At 33.9% G+C, this 22,906-nt stretch overlaps 1 long non-coding RNA gene across 2 annotated transcripts in view; it reads left to right on the top strand.

The window, feature by feature from the left end:
* LOC111767837 (uncharacterized) overlaps window positions 1-22,502 on the top strand; it is a 132,180-nt gene extending 109,678 nt beyond the window's left edge. For both annotated transcript variants that reach the window (XR_011425134.1, XR_002799707.2), the window contains 3 exons: window positions 6,592-6,725; window positions 20,670-20,783; window positions 21,451-22,502. This is a non-coding gene — a long non-coding RNA (uncharacterized lncRNA). The remainder of the gene's footprint in view (window positions 1-6,591; window positions 6,726-20,669; window positions 20,784-21,450) is intronic.
* Window positions 22,503-22,906: the final 404 nt, after the last annotated feature.

The following is a 22,906-nucleotide window of genomic DNA, read 5'->3' as shown; positions in this document are numbered from 1 at the left end:
TTGCTTAAAGGGCATCCATTTCTCACTCTTCTAATAATGGTCCCTCAGTTTTTCACTGGGGACACCATTCCTCTTGAACTGTGAGTCCATGGGAAAACACATCTCCTCCAGGATGGGCACAACACTGAACATATTTTACTCTCATTCCCTTAGACTTAGAAATTGTTTTAGAGATAGCCTCAGAAACTAATATTTAGATAGTGCTTATCGGGTGCCAAACACTTTTCTAAGTGCTTTAGATGTATTAACTAAGTTAATTCCTCAAATGGTTCAGGAAGTAGATAAGTTTTTACATACGATATAAATAATTTAATCCCCCAGTTAATTCAGGAAGTAGGTACTACTTTACAGGTGATAAGATTAAAGCTCAAAGAGGTTAAAGAGCTTCATTAAAGACACACAATTACTGAGTCCTGAATCATGATATGAACTTGCTTCTATCTAGCTGTAGATTCTCTGATCTTAACCCAATGGTGTGTTTCCTGAGTAGTCTAATTCTAGAAATTGTGCTGGAGTTATTGGAAAGGAGAGGTTGTCTTTATTTGTGGGGTTGCTTTGTTGCTAGGATGCAGACCTAGAGATGCTAGTAGCCATCTTGCCATCTACCTGAATGGAGAGGCTGTTGAGATTGACATAACATAGAATAACAGAGACAAGATATAGACAGATCCCACCACGTTATTTGAAGCTGATATCCTTTGGGAATTTTAAGTTACATGAGTCATTCAATCTCTGTTTTTAAACTTAAATTATTTAAGCCACTTTGAATTGGGTTCCTGTCACATATGGCTGAGATGTCGTGACCAATGCATATGTATTTAACTTGGATTCTAATAATAGAATACTGAGATCTGAGGGAGTTTTGAGAGGAAGGAATGAAAAAGAAAAAATGTGTAATAAACCCGTTTAAGGCCACATTACGTAAGTAGCTCTACCCACTCCAGACACACAAGAGTCTGGGCTATAATTGTCCATGAGGGCTCATTTAGTTCAGGTTTCAAACTGTAACAAGACGTGAAGAGGATATTTATCTTTTAAGTTAGAAAAGAGAAAAATATAACAAACAACTATGTACCCAAGCTAATAAGTAATAAAGAAGAATTTTAGTCTTGAAAAGAGGGAAAAGTAATATCTTTTGAGTGCTAACTGTACCAAACATTATTCTAAATGCTTTCATATATCTTATTATTTAAGGGTCCCAACAGAGTGGAGAGGAAGATATTTTCCATATGTGGAGATTGAGGCTTGGGCTGTTAAACTACCCAAAGTGAAGATGGAAGTGTTCTACACGTGTTTCCTCCTCCACACGAGTCTTATACAGCTCAGTGCCTGATGCCCCAGTCTCTATTGCAGCTAGGAGTGGGCATATGACACATTTTGTGTTAATGAGATATAAGCAGAACTCTTGGTGGAGGTTCTGGAAAACAGTATCTTCTTGATAAAATGGACATTTGCATCTGGTGCTTTCCACTTCCCTCTTATTTTTGCAGTGAACATGGGCTTAATTCCTGGGGCTTCAGCAGCTATTTTACTATAATGATGGGGGGAGCAAATTCTTGAAAGGATGGTAGGACATAAAGATAGATGAGCCTGTGTATTTGACGATATCATCAAAGACTGCATATCTCCAGATTGTTTTCTTAGGTGAGATAATTAAATGTTTTTGTTGCTTATCCCATTATTACTTGCAGCTCACTGTTTATACATGGGCATTCTGTTACTTGCCACCAAATGCACTTCTAATAAATCTGACCCTAGATAGACCCACGGCTAATGCCTATGCTATTTTTCTAATAATAGAGCCTTTCTTCACTATTATTTTCTTGCTTCTTCTTCAATGAGAATATAATTTATTATATATACTATTTTCCAACTTAACTAACAGAAAAGTATCATTTATAATAATATATTAGTATAATAATAAGGTTGTTTTGTGCCAGTATGGTGTTTACATATAATACCTTTTAACAAGGTCCACAAGAATATATGAAGGGAAGGACCAACTATGGATTTTTAAGACAAGATCTAAAGTCTGTGACTTCCCAGCTCTCTCACACCACACTCACTTCACTTTCAAAGAAAGAGTTCCACTTATTCTTCAAATAACTTAAAGCTTTCATCAGGAAATAAATGAAGCACAACAGATTCTTACTGAAAGATTACAGATGCCTCATGTACTTTTTCAGATGTTCTTTTTTATTTCAATTTTTAAAAGCTCAACAGTAACTTAGAATCATCTCTTTTGAAAATACCATGTGGTAGTTGGAAGAAGATAAGTTTTGTCATTCTTTCATTCATTTTGTTAATTAGTTCATTCAATGATGTTTTAAGCACCCCAATCATCGAGGTTTAGCAATAGATTATAGGAATAGAAAGGTGAATATGACAGATCTGTTGGGGAATGGAGCTAATGGACAAGAAATTCTGAATGCAACGAGTATGTTAAAGGTCTACTGGGAATCCAGAGGAGAAGACTCCATCCTGATTCCGGGTTGTCAGGGAGAGCTCTTCTGTGGGATAATGCTTTTGATACTTGTATTAATTTCCTACTGCTGCTGTAACAAATTACAACAAACTCGGTGTCTAAAATAAATTTATTATCTTACAGTTCTGGAGGTCGGAAGTCCAAAATAGGTCTTAATGGACTAAAATCAAGTGTCAGCAGGGCTGTGCTCCTTTCTGGAGGCTATAGGGGAGAATCTATTTTCTTGCCTTTTCCGGTTTCTAGAGACCTCCTGCATTCGTTGACTCGTGATCCCCTTCCATCTTCAAAGCCGATGATGGGTAGTCAGGTCCATTTCACATTGCATTACTCTGCCTCTGGTTTGTCTGCCTCCTTTTCACGTGAAAAAGGATGCTCGTGATTACATTGGACCCATCTGTGTAATGCAGGATAAATTTATTAAGGTCAGGTGATTAATAATCTTAATTCCACCTGCATCTTTACTTCCTCTTGCCATGTGATGTAACATATTCACAGGTTCTAGGGGTTAGGACATGGACATCTTCGGGGGAGATCATTATTCTTTTTGCCACATTGCTTGAAGAATGAATGGGAACTATCTAGACAATAGGAAATATCTAGAAGAGAATGAAGCGGATTTTAGCTTGGTGTATAGGAAGGACTTGAACGGTACACATGAAGACAGACTGTGGCACATACAATGAGAAGCCCAGTATGAAAAGTCTGATAGAAGAAGGAGATGAGTTTCCAGTGAGTTCTGTCCATGTTTTGCAACCTCTGTTAGTGTCCATTCTGCTCACAGTTCCTTGGTAGATATTCTCTGCCATACCTTGCAAAGTCTTTTCCTAAACATGAGCAGCTTACTATTTGGTCAACAATTCAAGGGAAACAGATATGGTTTTTCTGGGCTCCTTCTCGGAATTTCTCTTTCCTTTCCAGTAGCCAGCTCTTCAAATTCTAGCCACCTGAGCAGAATAATTCCTCACAGATGCTCATGCCCTAATACCCGGAAACTGTGAATATGTGACGTTACGTGGCAAAAGATATTTTGCAGATGCAGATAAGGTGACAGACTTAAAAGAGGGAGAATATTCTGGATTATACAAGTATATCCAATCTAATCACGTGAGCCATTAAAAACAGAGCACTTTCTCCAGCTAGAATCAGGTAGATGTGACAGAAGTCAGAGAGATTTGAGTGTGAAAAGTACTTGACATACCCTTGCAGCCTTTTAAGATGGAAGGAGGGCAATGTGACCAGGAATTCAGACGACTTTAAGAAGCTTAGAGAAGCTCCTAGCTGTCCAACCAGGAAACAGGGACCTTAGCTCTTTAACCTCAAGGAACTAAATTTTGCCAACAATCTGAATGAGCTTGGAAGTGCCTTCTTCCCAGAGCCTAGAGAAAGGAAATTGTCCCTGCCAACACCTTGATTTTGGCTTGTGAGATCCTAAGCAGAGAATTGGCTGATCCACACTGTGCCCAGATTTCTGATCCAAGGAAACTGGAATATAAAAAATGGGCATTGTTTAAAGTCACTGACTTTGGTAATCTGTTACAGCAACGATGAACTCCAAACTCTTTTCCCAGCAAGACCAACACTCTGGGCTCCATTTCTCTGTAGGGTGGTACGGAAAGTGCCCCCAGGGGGAATGTGGATTTCACTTCATGTTTTTCCCTTCTCTCAAGGATCATAGCTTTATATTACTATTGCTTAAAGCCTGAAAATAGTGACTTTGTGTATTTTGTTCAATTTTATATCGTTTACAGCAGGATGGTAAGTCCAATACCGGTTACTCCATCATGCTGGAACCATACATTCAAATAGATTTCTGATTTAGGGTAAGGCATTTGTTGTTTTGTTTGTTCTTTGTTTTATGAGGGCTTTTGGAGACATGTCTTTGTTTCCAGGGTTCTGAAATTTGATGATGACCTGACTTGTGGGTGTTTTTTTGTTCATTGTGCTGGACAAATGGTAGGTGCTATCCATTTGGAAACTCGTGTCCTTAAATTCTGGGCAATTTCTTTGAAATATTTACTCAATAATGTCCTTCTCATCGTACGACATGTTCTGTTTCTTGAATACATGTTGCAATTGGTTGCTAGTATTCAAATCTTCTATATCCTTATTGCTGTTTCTGTTTAGCTCTTCTATCAATTGCAAAGAGGTAGGTGTTAAAATATCCAACTGTGGTCATGGATTTATCCATTTCTTCTTTCAGTTCTGGCAGATGTTACTTCGAGTATTTTGAAGCTCACTGAGGTGTGTATACATATAGGAATGTTACTATTAAGAATTAGTATCTTGGGGCCGGCCTGGTGTCATAGCAGTTAAATGCGTACATTCCACTTAGGTGGCTGGGGTTCACCGGTTCGGATCCCCAGTTGGACATGGCACCACTTGGCAAGCCATGCTGTGGTAGGCTTCCCCCATATAAACTAGAGGAAGATGGGCATGGATGTTAACTCAGGGCCAGTCTTTCTCACCAAAAAGAGGAGGATTGGCAGCAGATGTTAGGGCAGGGCTAATAGTCCTCAAAAAAATAAAACAAAAAGAACTAGTATCATGTATTGAGAAATTTCCTTCTTGATCTTTAGTAATACTTCTCTTCTTAAACTTTACTTTGTCTAATACTGAAGTAGCCTCATCAGCTTTTGATGAATTTCTTTATCATTTCTTGTAGTGCAGGTCTGCTGGTGATAAATTCTCTTAGCTTTATTTTATTTGCAAATGTCTTTATTTTACCCTCCTTTTTGAAGGATAGAGTTCTGGATTGACAGTTTCTATTCCTTTCAGCACTTTAAAGGTATTATTCCCTTGTCTTTGGTCCTTCATTATTTTTTGATGAGAAGTCGATCGTCATGTCATTGATTCTCTGTGGTTCTTTTGAAAACTGTGGGCTTTCAAGGTTTCTCTTGTTAAAAAAATGATTAAAGAAGATGAATTAGATAATACAAACAAACTTTATTTAATGCTTCATGAAGTGAACTGTCTCCTTTCAGAGAACTGCAAAATGGGGTCAAAAGCAAGAAGCTATCATAGGATAAAGAATAAAGAACAAGGAAGAGACAAATAGAAATATCTGATTGGCTCAGGCCGTATAGTCAGGCTTGTCTGGGGTGAGAAGTCCCAGAGTTGGCTTGGTGTTTGGGGATTGGCTGACTGTATATACTGTGTTTCTGGTGGAGCAGAGCATTTATAGGGACACAAAAATTATCTAAGTTTTGTTTTGCTGATGTGGCACCTCTGGCAGGAGCGACACCGTCTTGGGCCTAGAAAGTTACTTCAACACTTTTTATCTTTGCTGTTCAGCAGTTTGACTATGATATGTCTAGGTAAGTATTTCCCTGTATTTACCTTCTTGCTAAGCTTCTTGCTTTTATATGCTTATGTTTTTCACCACATGGTGGAAATTGTCTGTTTATTTTTCTTCAAATACTTTTCTGCTCCATTCTCTCACTCATCTCCTCTTGACACTTCAATTACGTGTATGATAGACTTTTTAATATTATCCAGAGTTTCACTGAGGCTCTGTTAATTTATTTCAATCTATTTTTTCTCTGTCCTTCAAAGTGGATCATTTCAATTGCTTGAACTTCAAAGGTATTGATCTTTTCTACTGCCATTCATAACTTCTATTAATCTTCTCCAGCGAAATTTTCATTCTCAATTATTGTACTTTTCATTTCTAGAATTTCCGTTTGGTGTTTTTCATAATTTCCAATTCTCTTTTGAGATTCCTTATTTGTTTAATCTTTATGACCATTTTTTTTCCCACTAAGCCTTTGAGCATATTGCTGTTTTAATGTTTTAAAATTTCTTTTCCTGCTAATTTTATCATCTGGTCATCTCAGATTCCCTTCCTAGTGATTTTTTCTTGACAATGAATCACACATTGATTTGCTAAGGTGAGTCTGGGGAAGCCTGAAGTGTTTACCAAGCCCCTCAAAGCTGGGAAACTCGTACTCCAAACTGTCTCCCCTGTGGTGAATGGCAGCTGACATCTCTACTGACTTCTTTCAGCTTGCCAGTTGATGTTTTCTACTGATCCTTTTAGAGTCTCCCCTGTGCATATGCAGATTTTCTGTGCTTGCATGTTTTCTGATGTTCTCCTGCTCAATTTCCAGTCTCAGATACATCCTCTGATATCTCAAGCTTGAGTTCTAACCTCTGCAACATGAGAATTGATGAGTGTCTTCGGAGTAAAGCCGATGTTTACATAAAAATTCATTTGGCTGAGGATGCTTCACTTCCTTCAAAGGTCAGTTTCTCTCCAGTGTCTCTCTGCTTTTAGTTACTCTCCAGTACCTTCAAATAGTTTTTAAAAAAATTTTTAACAGAGTTCACAGTTATTATCTGTGAGAGGGTTAGGTGAATACTAAATGCTGCCTCTAGCAATGGCTTTTATTTATTTTTTTAAACCACTTATTGAGGTATGATTGACACATAAAAAGCTGTACATCTTTAACGTATATAACTTAATGAGTTTGGAAATAAGTATACACCTGTGAAACCATCACCACAATCTGTGCCATAAGCACATCCATCACCTCTAAAGGTTTCCTCCCACTGTCCTAATTATTATTATTATCAACTATTATTATTATTATTTGTGTGCGTGTGGTAAGAACACTTAATGTAAGATCTACCCTCTTAGCAAACTGTTAAGTATACAATCCGGTATTATTAACTCTAGGCACTGTGCAGTACAGTAGATCTCTAGAACTTATTCATTTTGCATAACTGAAACTTTGTACCCTTTGGCTAATACCTCCTCATTTCTCTTTCTCCCAAAAGTTATTTTTAATTACATTTTTCTGAGTCTTACTAATGTATTGAAAATACCTTTTATAATAATTTTAATTCCAACAATGTTATTATAGTTTATCTAGGAGTTTATCAGTAGATTCTTTGGGGTTCTGCATAGACAATACTGTCATATGTGAAAAATTAAATTTTATTTCTTCCTTTTAATTTTTTGTAACTTTCAATAATTTTAATGATTTTTATTTATTTATTTATTTTTTGAGGAAGATTAGCCCTGAGCTAACATCTGCCGCCAATCCTCCTCTTTTTTGCTGAGGAAGACTGGCCCCCTGGGCTAACATCCATTCCCATCTTCCTCTACTTTATATGTGGGAAGGCTGCCACAGCATGGCTTGACAGATGATGTGTAGGTCTGCGCACTGGATCCAAACCAGCTAACCCTGGGCCACCAAAGCAGAACGAGCAAACTTAACTGCTACGCCACCAGGCCAGCCCCAAAATGTTTGACCTTAACATATTGCTAAGAATAGTGGGATAACAGCAGTGGTAGTAGTGCATATATTGTTTTTGATGACAAAAGAAAAAATTTCAACATTTAAACATTGTGTTGCTTGCCGTAGCTTTTTATAAATATTCTTTATCTAAGTAAGCTTTCTTTTCTTTTTTATAATGAATGAATGTTAAGTGTTTCTTAGTAAAGCTTTCTTTTCTTTTTTATAATGAATGAATGTTAAGTGTTTCTTAGTATCTATACAACTCATCACTATTTTTTCTCTTTTAGTCTTTTAATGTGGTAAACTACATTAATTGCTTGTTTAATGTTAAGCCAATTTTGCATTCCTGGGAAAATCCCAATTAAGTCACAATATAGTATCTTTTTCTTTCATTGCTAAATTAGGTTCATTATTGTATTTTTAGGATTTTCACATCATGTTCATGAGTGATATTTCCCTGTCTTTTTCCTTTCAGGCTCTTATTAAGCTTTGTTATCAAGGTTATATAGTTCCTTACAATGAGTTGAAGACTGTCTACTTTTTTTCTATATTTTGTCATGGTATATATAAAAATGCCGTTAAGTTGGTTTGGGGATTTAGGGTTCACCAGTAAAACTATCTGGAAAAATATTAAACTATTAGTTCATTTTCCTTAATGTTAATAGGATTTTGGGGGTTTCTATTTATTTTTGAGTAAATTTTGGAAAATTAAATTTTTTTATGAACTTGTCAATTTCACCTAAATTTTTTTATGTTTATGGAGATAAAGTAGTCATAACATCCTTTTATATCTGTGTGATACTGGCTGCATTTATAATTATGTGGACTTTTCTTTTTCATTACTAATGTTGTTTATTTATGCCTTGTTTTCTTTCTGTCATGGTATGTTTTGGCAGAAGTTAGTCATATTCATTGCAGATTTCAAAGAGCTAATTATTCATTTTGTTTATCTTTTATAATATGCATATTGCATTTTGTTCAATTTTCCTCTTATGTTTATTGTTTCATTTCTTCTTATTTTCTTTGGGCTATTCTTTATCAGTTGTTTAATTGTTAATCTCTTTATGTGGATGTTTAATGTGTAATTTTCTGTCTCTCTCCTTTCCTAATAGAAGCATTTGAAACTGTACATTTTTGTGCATATTCATCATAGTTGCATCCTATAAATTTTTTATGTAGTCTTGTCATTATAACCCAATTCTAAAATTTTTTCCTTTTTTTTTTGTGAGGAAGATTGACCCTGAACTAACATCTTTTGCCATTCTTCCGCTTTTTGCTTGAGGAATATTGGTGCTAAACTAACATCTGTGCCAATCTTCCTCTACCTTTTCTATGTGGGACACCACCACAGCATGGCTTGATGAGCGGTCTGTAGGTCTGTGCCTGGGAGCCGAACCTGTGAGCCCCAGGCTGCTGAAGCAGAGTGTGCAAACTTAACCACTACACAACAGGGCCAGCCCTTCTATTTTTAATTATGATTTTTCCATGATTCATAAATTTTTAGAAGAGTGTGATCTTTGAATTATTTGATTTTTAAATTGGTTTTCTTATGGACAGAGGAAAACAGCTGATCTTTATAATACAAATCTTCTCAATCTCTTGAAACTTGCTTCATGACCCAGTGATCAATTTTCATAACATTCTAGGCATCCTTGAAAGAACATGTTTTCTGTCTATCACGTGCTTTTAGTTCAAATTTGTAAGTTATGTTGTTTGTTCTCTGACTGACTTTTACTGCGTTGCTTGATTTATAAGTTAAAGGGAGATGTGTATGAAAATCTAACCATGATGGGTGTTTTCTTGATTTCATTTTTTAAATTTCTGTCAGTTTGCTTCATATATTTTGGAGCTGCCTCTTATGCATCTAAGTTTAGACATGCTAAATCTTCCTGACCTACATTATTTCTTGAAATGGGATGTTTTGGCCATAAAGTTTATATTTTCTATTAATAAAAGCACACAAGCTTTATTTGATTAACTTTTGCCTGATGTACGCTCTTTATTTTCTTTCTTTATCATTATATTTCAAATGGATGACAATAGTTGGATTTTTTTTTTACTTCAATTTAATAAGGTTGTCTTTAAATGCAGCATTTTTCTCCATTTACATTTATTATTATCACTCCAATTTTGGATTTGTTTCTTTCATCTTATTTCTAGCTTTCTATTCATTCTACCTTTTCTATGTTTTCTTTGCTTTTCTATTTTTCCTTTTATATTTTATTTTAGTTTGTATTTTTTTCTTCAATTTTTAAACCTCTATTTATGTAGAGGATATATATTCAATGTGCTTTTAATTTATTGTTATCCTAGACATTTTAATATCTGTACTTAACATTTCAAAATCAAAAGTCAATTAACAGCTTTTCATTCTTCCTGAACAAGTTGAAGATCTTAGAAGGTTAATGCTCATCATGCTTCTTCCCTCTCACATGTGACTTTTATTTCTATCCCATTTGATTTTAACTTTGCCTAACAGCATTACTGATATTTCATAAAGTCAATGTTTGTTTAGATTAACCTACATATTTATCTTGTTTCAGGTCAGTACTCCTTCATTTCAGATGTCCATTTTGGATTACTTCCTTTCTGTTTGAAAACTTTAGAATTTCTTGGCTCTACTAGTGGCAAACTCTTAAGTTTTTGGGTGTTCAGAAAGACGCGTATATTTTACCCTTGTGCTTGGAAGTTGTTTTCTCTGGTAATCTAAGTCTAGGTTGACAGTTATTTTCTCTAAGCACATTTATTTGTTGTCTGGGTTTCATTCCTGCTACTGAGAAGCCAGCTTTCAGTCTCACTGCTATTCCTATGTAGGGTATTTGTCTTTTTAAAAATTTTCCTGACTGTTCTTAAAGCCTTCTCTTTGTCTCTGGTGTGCTTTTTCATTACATTGTTATAGTAGTACAGATTTTAAAAAAAATTTATTTATTCTGTTCTGGATTCACTGAGTGTCCTGAATCAGCAGAATGGTATCCTTCAAAATTTTTGGAAAAATCTCAGTAATTATTTTTTTCAAAAATTTTCTTTCCCATTCTATCTTTTCTCATATTCTGGAGAACTCTTATGTTCAGAAACTTCTCTGTGTTTTCCATGTCTCTTAAATTCATTTTTATATTTTTTATTTCTTTGTCTCTGTGTGCATCATACACACACAAATAATAGTGATATATTTAGAGAAAGAAAGATATATATGCATATAATGTGTAATCAACTATTTAATTGTCATCAGCTTTAAAATTTCAATTAGTATATTTTTTATTTCTGTAAATTCCATCTGGTCATTTTTATAACTTATTTCCTATTTATGTTGTTGGTTCTGCCTTTTGTTCTTAATATTTATTTTATGTTCCTATTTTTTATGTCTGACTATTTTATACTTCATGTTTTAAAATATATTTTAAAATATATTAGACATATCTGTGTTGATACAAACTCTTTGATGGCAGGGGGTTTTGATTATTTTACTCATGCTGAGTTTTCAGAGCATAGAAGAGTGCTAAATAGAAGACACTTGGTAATTCTTTGTTGGGTAAATTAATGATAAAATATACTCTGTCTGATATTTCTAACAGTGAAGTATTTGTGTGTCTGACTTCCTGCCTGCTTTCTCTTGATTCTTGTTCATGGTGCTTTGTTTACAGGTAAGTTTTGTTATTCTTGATTTAAGCTCATTTTCCTTAGAACTTTATTTATGAAATGTGTCGTCCTCTCCAGAGGACATGTGTTTATCTTTGCCAGCTTCTTGGATGCACTACCAATTTGGACCAACTTTAAATTAAATTATTGACTTCGTGTTTCTTAGGCTACCTAGGTGGTATGAATTCAGGTTGCAAAATCTGCATGTAGGAAGTTTTTCTTTGTTTCCTTTTCCCCTTCTCTTCCCATCATCAAAGTTCAAGGCAGACAATTTCATTACTAGTGGTTTTGGGAAGACATATTTTCAGTCTACCTATAGATTGAAAGTTAATTCTCTAGCTCAGCACTGTTCAACAGAAATGTAATGTGAGCCATATGTTCATAATATAAACTATTCAAGTAGCCACATTAAAAAGTAAAATGAAATAGAGAAAATTAATTTTAGTCATATATTTTATTTAAGGTTATTTTAATGGTCATCAATATACAAAATATTAAGGAGATTTTTACATTCTTTTCTCATACTAAGTCTTTAAAATGTGTTGTTTTACACTTAGAACAAATATCAATTCATACACTAAATTTTTCTTAAAAGACTTCATCTGTGTTTATGTTTTAAAAAATTTACAATTGAAAAGTAGATTTGAATACATGTTTCCCAACATGGCTGTAAGTTTTCAAATAACTGAACTGAGTATCAACTTTTAAATTAAAATTAATTAAAATTAAGTACAATTGAAAATACAATTCCTCAGTCTCACTAGACAGACTCAATAGCCACAGTGGCTAAGAGTCACTGTATTGGATAACATTGCTCTAGGGTCTGAGTTTATGGGGGCTTCTTGGGTTAAACTTCTATATCTTGGGCAGGCCCTACTTTTTCCCTTGTGTGCCCTGACTACTATGTCATTGATAACCAAATTTCAAGGGCAACCGTGTATGACAAATGCCCCTGTGGAATATTTGCATTCACTGTCCCTCAGTCCCATTAATATTCATTTTTCCTTTAGGGAGGGGGTTTAACCATTTCAAACTTCTTTTTTTGCCAGGTTATTAATATATTTTGTCATATTTTTAATGCACTATCCTACATTAAAAATTTTTTTTCAGTGGGAGAGTCAGTTATAGTATCTTGTCTTCAATTCAGCCTGAAAAGGAAATCCATTTGAGTCATTTGATCCTGGAAGAAAATACAGAAATGATTATTCTTCAAAAACACTCAATTGTAGCCTCTCAAATAATCTAGAGCTTAAGGGGAAAAAAGTGATTTAAATAATAAAAATGAAAAAGGACATACCATTTAAATGGGCTATTTCACCCCAAAGTTTACTATTAGTAAAATGTTATAGTTCTCCTTTTATTATTAAGGTTAATAATGGATATCCTATTCGCTGCTCTTGAAATATTGAACAAGTGGGAAATTGCAGATGTTTCAAAATAAAAATAGCATCCACCCTGAAAGGTTTATTTACTCCCTTTGAGAAATAGTACGGAGGCTGTCTTAAGGGCAAATTTGGTAGATTTTATGTTTCATGGAAGTAATAAATGTGATTGAGGATAAGTTTCTTATAATTTCTCTTATAGCTCTTGAACTGGTTGCAATTGCTGTTTATGTTTTAATGCTAACATTCTTTTTATTCTCCTACCCACAACTCTTCTCTATTTGTGACACAGGTGCACACAGAGACTTGGAAATGTGTTTTAAAATGAAGTTAGTTGTCTTTTTATCAAAATGGAAAAAAGTTGACAGTTTCATTATAAAACTGTATGCTACATAAAATGTACAATGCCTTAGCAATTGAACAGCCACTTTTCTTAATAAATACGTGGAGCTTTTATATATTGAAAAACTAGGACTACAGTATCATAAAGCATTGACAACTAATTTATTTGCCTAACATACAAGTTGGTAGCATAAAACACTGATGTCTATCGTAGAAGTATCCAGTTTCTTGGTCAGTTTGTACCATTTATTTATACCATCAAAGAATTGTTCCATGAGGTAGATTTACATTAGGTAATTCATTAGTTTAGCAATGATTTATTGAGCAACTACTATAGGCAAGGCATAGCTTTGTAAGAGATACGTAAATGAAAAATATGTTTTTGTCCTTATGGAGAAAAGTGAAAATGTGCATTTTAAGTTATGATTTCCTAAACACAAGAAAAGCCATAAACATTTTTTAATAACTTGAATGTATACCGTGAAATTTTCTTTTTATTTTCTTCAATATTTGGGTATCTTTAAACTTAATGTCCAGATTCTTCTCATCTACTAATGCCATATGCAACGTGGTTTCTGCCATGTCTCCTGATTTTCTCTTCCTGCGTCTTAGCGCAAAACATTTTCTTTTCTTTAAACTTCTATAGCCGTGTACCCATGTTTCTCATGGGCTGTGTTTTTTATTTTGCTTTATCTTTTATTTATCTGTGTGGTTCTTTAATTTTCTTAGTAGCTTTTGAAGATCTTAAAGTCAGAATCCATCCTCAGCCCTTGGCATCATGACTTATTGATAAGAGGTATTCCAACACTGAGAAAATGAAAAAGCAAAAGAAACCTATTCTATATATTTTCCCTTATATGTAGGCAAATAATATTGCTCTTTAAGTTGAATAGTAAAAATTAGCTTATCTAGCATTTTTAGCAGCAGAAAAATTGTAGAAGTTGGCATTTCTGATATCACCCAATACCAACCTTCAATCCAGTAATAAGTAGGCTTAGGGAAGCTAGAAGTAAATATATAAGCAATTGTCATCAGAGAACTATTATTTAATGTTTCTGTAGTTCTTCGTTAAAATGGTTAGGACAATACCCCATAGAAAATTTAAAAATAGTCACAATATGTATATTTACAACACTGTCCTTTTATTCACTGAATGATTTCAAAGAAGTAAGAAAAGGAGAATTGCTTAGAAAAGGAAAGCGATTTGAGACAACACAAATTAATCTTGGTTAAAAGCTAACACTATTTTACTTTGATAAAGTGGCTTTTAATAACATCTAACTTTTTTCTGATTGATTGGTGTTTAATTAAGAATGCTGCTTTTGTTACAGTTTCAAAAGACACTGAAACTCAATACTTATATAATGATTCAATTTGTAAACCCTATGGATAGAATACGAATAAAATAGTTTAAATAATTTTAGGAATTTGGAGCATCAAAATATACATAGCTGTGAATTAATTTAATGTAAATAACACATATTTGTATTTTCAAAACTGGCATTTATGAAAAGCTTGTTCTTAAATTTAGACCCTGGCTAAATTGTACTTTTCATCAAATTGGTAGTCTCATTCTTACATTGTCATTATTTCATCTAAAACTTCCTCCTTCTAGCCATAAAAATATAATCTAAAATCAGAAGATGTACTTTGTATTTGCATATTCAAATTGCCTAATATTTATCAAGTTTAAGAAATATTGTACAAACACTTTAGTTTTGCTTTAAGCAATTTGTCATTGCAAAAGCCATTTTTCTCTCATTATTGGAAGGTATGTTCCAGTAATGTAATTACTAAGCTTTTCAAAATATTCATTGGGAGGAGGAAACATTTACGTGTTGCTGGTAATAGACCTATTCTTCAAAATGCCAGAGGAAGTTGTACTATCTGATGGACATTTTACTAAAAAGGAGAGTGGAATGGTAATAAAAGTGCATTTTTCTCTCCATCCTGGATTCAAGTTTTCTCAGTCTTCCCACTTAAAATCTCAAGGGAAGCACTTGGATAATCCTTGTTTCTATGAGCCTTCACATTGTTTAACTTTGCATGCTGATGCAAATGTTTTGCCCAAGAGTGTTTCAACTCTTGGGTATCACAACTTTGTATCAGATTAAGGAGTTCAGTGTGAATTTTGGAATTTTAGGGTATATCTCACATGGTTATGGGAAAGGTTCAAGGTCTGTATGCCAACTGAAATAGGCAGCCAGTTTCCAAGTCATTGCAGAGGAAAATATGTTGGTAGGAGTGGCTTTTGGTTTCAGTCAGATCTCTGCTAAATTTTATCTAAATATTTCTCCAGAGTTCTATATTTATCAGAGTAGATAGATGTTAATTGAATATGTTTGGGAAGGAAATTGACCTAAGACTAAAAACTAATATAAACATCAGTCTTCCAAAATTGCTTTTCATCAATAATTAATGTTGATCAATAACATCATTAACTGCTATTTTTCAGGACCATAAAACATAAAAAAGGAGTTTTTCAATGTGGTGTTCTTTGTAGCATTTTCAGTAACTATGGCATAAAAACAATGTGTAATTTATTCTTCTCTTTTTTATTCTTTTTTTTTTTTTTAAGGAAAATTAGCCTTGAGCTAACATCTGCCACCAATCCTCCTGTTTTTGCTGAGGAAGACTGGCCCTGAGCTAACATCCATGCCCATCTTCCTCAACTTTATATTTGGGACACCTACCACAGCATGGCTTGCCAAGCAGTGCCATGTCCGCACCTGGCATCCGAACCAGGGACTCCCCGGCCGCCGAAGCAGAACGTGCAAACTTAACTGCTGCGTCACCAGGCCGGCCCATATTCTTATTCTTTTTAAAATATAAATATTACTTGTTGAAATATTCATTGAATACACACATTGAAGATGAAAAATAGTTTAATAACTTGAAAGAAAACTAAGTGAATAAGATTTTTTTAAAAAGATCATAATTTCTCCCTTTTTGAATGAATAGCCTATCATCCATATTGAACAAAAAAAGGCTTATTTCTTTATCAACAAGACAACTTTAATCTTGCAAACAATCACATTTGTTCTGCCATGGTACCTTTCAACACTGAAACAATTTTGGAAATCTTATTTCCAAACTCCTTATTTTTGACCTTGGCCTAACAAAAGTTTCCACAGATAGTAGTATGGAAATTGACTTTATTTATTGCTTAACCAAATGCACACATAGGGCTCATTAAAAATAACAGAAGCTCTCTATTTGATTTTTCTTTTACATTATTTTTAAAAATTTAGTTTTATTCATTAAAAAAAAAGGCGAGGGGGGCTGGTCTGGTGACCGAGTGGTTAAGTTCTCACTCTCTGCTCCGGGGGTCTGGGGTTTGCAGGTTTGGATCCTGAGTGTGGACCTAGTACCACTTGTCAAGCCATGCTGTGGAGGCATCCCACATAAAATAGAGAAAGATTGGCAACAGATGTTAGCTCAGGGCTAATCTTCCTCACAATAAAAAAAAAAAAAGAAAGGTGAGGGACAGTAAATGAATTTATTAGCTATGAAAGCTTGGTTTCACTGTTACTTGCCATAATAATATTCTCCTTTATTCCATAGGTGAATATATAATTTAACTTTCTGAAATATTATCTCTATCTCTAATTTAATTAAATGTTTCTGTATACTACCTATTATGAATTACTTTTCTGTGTTACAATAACTAGCATTAAATATTCTGCTAATAAGATATAAAGAGTTTTATAAACTTGAAGTAGATTTCTTTTTTATTTTTATATGTAATTAGAAGGAATCTTGTGAAGTGTTGGTACTTAATAAATGATTTTTATAAATAAAGTGTATTTCAGAAAGACTAAAATATTTATTTGGTAATTAAAGTCACATTTCAATTTGATGAAACTAAAATTTGTTGTCTAGAACACTATGTATTGGCATAATATCTTCTCAAATTAGCCTACCTAGCACTCACCTTAGCAGGGATTATTCTGTGTGTGTGTGTGTGTGTGTGTGTTTTAAAGATTGGCACCTGAGCTAACAACTGTTGCCAATCTTTTTTTTTCCTACTTTTTCTCCCCAAATTTTAGTTGTGGGTCCTTCTAGTTGTGGCATGTTGGACACCACCGCCTCAGCATGTCCTGGTGGGCGGTGCCGTGTCCGCACCCAGGATTCAAACCGGTGAAACCCCGGGCCTCCCAAGTGGAGCTCGCCAACTTAACCTCTTAGCCATGGGCCGGCTCCTCTGTGTGGTCTTTTGTCTTTCAATATATCTTCTTCTTGATTTCTTGATGCAGTCCTACTTATTTATTTTTAGAGCTGAATCAAAGACTTGGGGATGTTGGATTTAGAAAAAACAATAGAAACCGAATATGTCAGCATTATGATTAAGTTTCACGGTGGCCTTTACCAGAGAATTCTCCTCCTGTTCTTTTAGTCTACAGAAAAGCAGCTACACATATTCTTGTTCAGAACAGCATTTGCAAGGACGTTGATGCCAAATTCTCTTCTTTTCTAGATTAAAATTTCCCCAAATCCCAGCCCATGTGGCAAGTGAATGAGATTGAGAACAATGGAAAATAGACCTGGAAGGACACAATTCTGCATAAGATCCCATCCTGATTCACTCTTATATTATTGAGAAATTCTAAATTTAAAGAGAAAAAGCAAAACTTTACATAATGCAGTTTGATAACTGATTACTGATTTAGATTGTATAGACCGTGTTTAACTTATCTCCTCCTCTACTTTTTCTTACTTCACACATTAAATATCTGGGGTCTAATTAATTTTTTTTATTGAGATATATTTGACATAGAACGTTATATTAGTTCCAGCTGTACAAAACAATGATTCAATATTTGTATATATTGCAAAATGACCACCACAGTAAGTCTAGTTAGCATCCATCATCACACATATTTATAAATTTTTTTTTCTTGTGTTGAGAAGTTTTAAGGTTCACTCTTTTAGGAACTTTCAAATATACGATACAGTATTATTACCTATAGTCATCGTGCTGCAGGTTACATCCCCATAACTTATTTTATAATTGTAAGTTTGTATCATTTGACCACCTTCACCTATTTTGCCTGCCCCCATCCCCCTCCTTGGCAAACACCAGTCTGTTTTCTGTATCTGTGAGTTCGGTTTCTTTTTTTTTCTTATTAGATTCCATGCATAAGTGACATCATATGGTATTTGTCTTTCTCTGACTTATTTCCATTAGAATAATGCCCTCAAGGTCCACCTATATTTTGCAAATGGCAAGATTTCCATTTTTATGGCTTAATAATATTCCATTTTGTGTGTATATTTATATATACACATATACATATATGTATGTATCTAATATATATGTGTGTACATACCACATTTTCTTTATCCATTCATCCATTGATGGACACAGGTTACTTCTGTGTCTTGGCTATTATTAATAATGCTGCAGTGAACATAGGGGTGCATATATCTTTTCAAGTTAGTGCTTTTATTTTCTTTGGATAAATACCCAGAAGTGGAATTGCTGGATCATATGGTAGTTCTATTTTTAATTTTTTGAGAAACCTCCATACTGTTTTCTATATTGGCTGCACCAATTTATATTCCCACTAATAGTGCACAAGTCTTCCTTTTTCTCCTCATTCTCACCTACACTTCATTGTCCATGTTTTAATTAGATTGTTTGTATTTTTCCTATGGAGTTGCATGAGTTCCTTATATATTTTGGATATTTACCCCTTATCAGCTATATGTTTTCCAAATATTTTCTCCTATTTCATGGGTTGCCTTTTCATTTTCTTGATCATTTCTTTTGCCATGCAGAAGCTTTTTTCTTTGATGTAGTCCCACTTATTTATTTTTGCTTTTGTCACTTGGGCTGTTGGTGTCATACCCAAAAAATCATGTCCAAGACCAATGTCAAGAGTTTTTGCTCAAAAATTCAACACCTATTTATGGTAAAAATTTTGAGTGAACTAGGAACAGAAAAGAACTTTCTGAATATGATAAGGGGCACTACGAAAACCCACAACAACCATCACACTTAAAGGTGAGATAATGAATGCTTACACTCTAACATGGGTAATGCCACTGTGATTCATTATTTTACTGGGATCCTAGCTAGTATCATATGGCAAAAAAAATTCTAAAAATGGATACAAATGAAAATGGAATAAAATTGTCTTAATTCACAAAAAAACGCTAGAACTAACAAGTGATTGTAGAAAGGTTGAAATATACAAGGTCTATGTAAAATGATATTCCTGTATACAAGCAATGAACAATTAGAAATTAAATAAAAACATTTACAATAACATCAGAAAATGTATGAAAGGTTTAAAGACAAATTAAAGCAAATGTATCCCATACCCATACAATGAAAGCTAGAAAATATTGCAGAGAGAAATTTTATAAAGACCTAAATAAGTAGGATGATATACTGCATTCATGTATTGACTGACTCAATATTGTTAGGATTTCGATTCTTCCCAATTGAGGTATAGTTTCAACACAATTCCAGTCAAAACCATCAGAATTTTCTTTTCTGAAATTATCAAGTTGATTCTGAAATTTAAATGAAAACATAAAGGAGCTTGAATAGCTAAAACAATTTGAAACAAAGTTGGAGGGCTTATACATCAACATGTGAATGGTTAAACAAATTGTGGTTTGCTCAGACAAGGTAACACAAGTCAGCAATTAGATGGAGTTAATTACTCAACATACAAAAAAAAATGAGTGTCTCAAAAACGTTAATGTTAAGTTAATGAAGTCTGACATAAATGAGTACTGTATGATTCCATTTGTATGAAACTCTAAAAAATAGATAGCTAATCTATTGTGACAAAAACTAGATTAATGGTTTTCTGTGGTGGAGACTGGCTTGTAAGTGGCATGATATTGTGGCATGGTCCGAATTGATGGAAATGTAGTTTGCATTGATTGTGGTGGTGTTTATGCAGGTGTAAAAATTTGTCCAAACTCATTGAAATTTATACTTAACATAATGAATTTTATTGTATGTAAATTATACTCAATAAAGGTGATTTTAAAAATAAGATGTTTAAATAACAGGTGAAAATGCCTAGTATTAACATGTGTTGAGCACTTGGTGTGTAAACTATTGCTGTTATATAAGCTTTACATATGTTAACTCATTTATAATTCTCAAAATATCTCAAAACATTTATATATCTCAAACAAAATTTAGGTATTATTATTAAGTTTGTTTTACATGTAGTGAAAGTGAAGAGTAGTTGTGACAACACAGTTTATTTTTAGTTGCCAAATTAATTGCCAAATCCTTCAGTGGCTTATAAAAACCACTTCATTGCAAGATGATAGTGGAAACATCAGTTGAATACAAGGCAATTCTTCCACCAATCTCTTAGGTGATTCTGGGCAAATTACTTAGATTTTCCTGTCTGTAATCACTAAGGTTCCATGCATTTATGAAATTCTCCCATTTTATGGCTGTAACTCTTGGAATATTTATAATTATTTAGTAACAAAATGCTATAAGTGAATTCTATTATGGTGTCCAGGGTCAAAAAAATATCATCCCTAAAAGAGATTAAAAATAGATGAAATAACTAGATATTTCTTTCTCTTTGTTTGTTTGTTAAGGTCTATGGAGATGCTTTGTAATAGGAGAAAAATTTAAAAATGAAGAGAAGACCAAAGAATGAAAAAAACTTATTCAACACCATGTATTTTTTTTTAAAGCTACTTTGATTCTAGGTAATATAAACCAATATAAGCAAGCGTATGCAAGAAAGGGAATTGATCTGAATGGTCCTGGATTATGTCACACCATCTAAGGAAATATTAACAATCAGATCTTATGGAAGATGGAGTCCAGACCAGGTCCTTGAATCTCAGCGGAGGGTTTAATATTCCCTTATTCTAGAGCTCAGCCCTTAATCTCAAATACTAGTCTCTAAAGCAGCCAATTCAAATTATTGAGCGATAATTTGATTGGCCCACTTGAATTATATGTCCACTCTATTCTATTATTTCTGCCTAGAGGGCCATGTTCCCTTTATAAAGGAAGAAAAGTCCTTGCCGTTGATAGGAAACCTCTACCCAACTGGGGTGGGCAGTTCTCAGAGAAAAAAGCCTTGTTATACATCTCGATATGATCTATGTTGACATTACATGTGGGGAAACCATCAAAGCTCTTTTCCTTTCCTTCCACCATGTAATAAATGGATTACAAAGAGGGCAACATACTTTACTTCTTGAATCTGCACCCTTTGCATTGTGACCTTGCAGTTCTCATCAAGAGAGTATTTTTGAATCTGGGCTGGCCTTGTGACTTGTTTTGGCCAAAAGACGTTGGAAGTGATACTATGTTAGTTCTGAGGGCTGGCCTCAAGAGGTCTAACACATTTATTCTTTTTCTTAGATCTCTGTTTATGCCATGTGAAAAAGCCCAAGCTATCCTGCTGTATGCTAAAGACACATTACCCTGACAACCCTGTTGTACAGCCTATAGCCAATAACTGCAATGTGATTGAGGCCTTCTTAGAGCACCAGTTCCCAGCCAACACACCAGCTGCCTGCAGATGCATGAATGAGCCCAGCCAAGATCAGCTGAGTCTGGCTCAGTTGAGCAGAAGCACCTCACTGGCCGTAGACTTATTCGCAATAATAAATGCTCTTTGTTTTAAATCGCTGAGTTTTGGAACAATAGCTAATGGGCATACCCCATTCAACAAATAATTAATTTCCCTCAGTTTTTGTTAATTATTTAATTAGTTTTTATATATAGTGTTAATAGTTTTCCCATTAGGTGTTAGAATGAACCCTTAGTTAATTATAAGAATGCAAAATACCTCCATTTCTCCAAGATTATTTATATTCTGTTAGAAGATAAACAATGGAAATGTTTACTAGTATTTTGTAATATTTTATGACTACTTCAAGTGTTTTGCAAACCCTTCTCTTTTAAATTGATTATGAGGTGTAGTTTATTATCACATAATCATCGTGCTAAGTAACTTGGCATATTTGAATATCTCAGATTGTTTGAACTTTGTCTTTATTAGTGGATTTCTGTAATATGTTTGTTAACTTATGTATAGTGAATTAAATTTCTGTCGTTTATATTTTTAGTTCTTTTCAAATTGCTCATAATGTTAGCTGAAGAGAGTATAATTTAGAATAGAATTATATAGTTTGGTCTGATAGCTAGGTAGGCAGAATAAATAGACGGACAGATAGATAGATAGATAGATAGATAGATGGACAGATAGCTGGGAAAGCACATAGATGCATGCAAACTGCTTAGCACAATGCCTGGCATGTCATTTACCCTCAATAAATATTAATTCGGTATTGTTTTATAAAGTTTGTTATTAATAATTACTATATGCACCATGGGGAAGTATTCATCTTAAAAATAAAACAATTATTGGGCAGTTGCATCATTAAACAGAGTATTTTGAAAATGTCCTATGATATTCCTTACTATGATTTATTTTGTTTTCCTGAACAACTCACATTGTTCGTAAAAGGGGACTCAGCCTCAGAGATTTTTTGCGGCTGCAATGTAGTATATTTTAGTTAAAATATATTTGCTACAAGATACTGTTCAATTGAGGATTTGCAAAGGTGGAGGCAAAATTATAGTTGTCAAAATGGTGATTTTCAATAAGTACTGTAATTAGCATGCACTGCTTCCAGAAATTGTGCTTTTTAGCAATGGGCCATGACTCACTTGTGTTTGCCTATAACCAGTGCATGTTAAAAATAAATGTCCACTTATCCTCAGAATGAAAAGAAAGAAAATTTGGCCTAAATAGCTATATTAATTAAAAGACCTTATCAGACCATATATCCCATATGAAATGTATATTTTG

The sequence above is a fragment of the Equus caballus genome, chromosome 14 (genome assembly GCF_041296265.1).
Source record: "Equus caballus isolate H_3958 breed thoroughbred chromosome 14, TB-T2T, whole genome shotgun sequence".
NCBI classification, from domain to species: Eukaryota; Metazoa; Chordata; class Mammalia; order Perissodactyla; family Equidae; genus Equus; species Equus caballus.
This window is presented reverse-complemented; position numbering and strand designations above follow the sequence as displayed.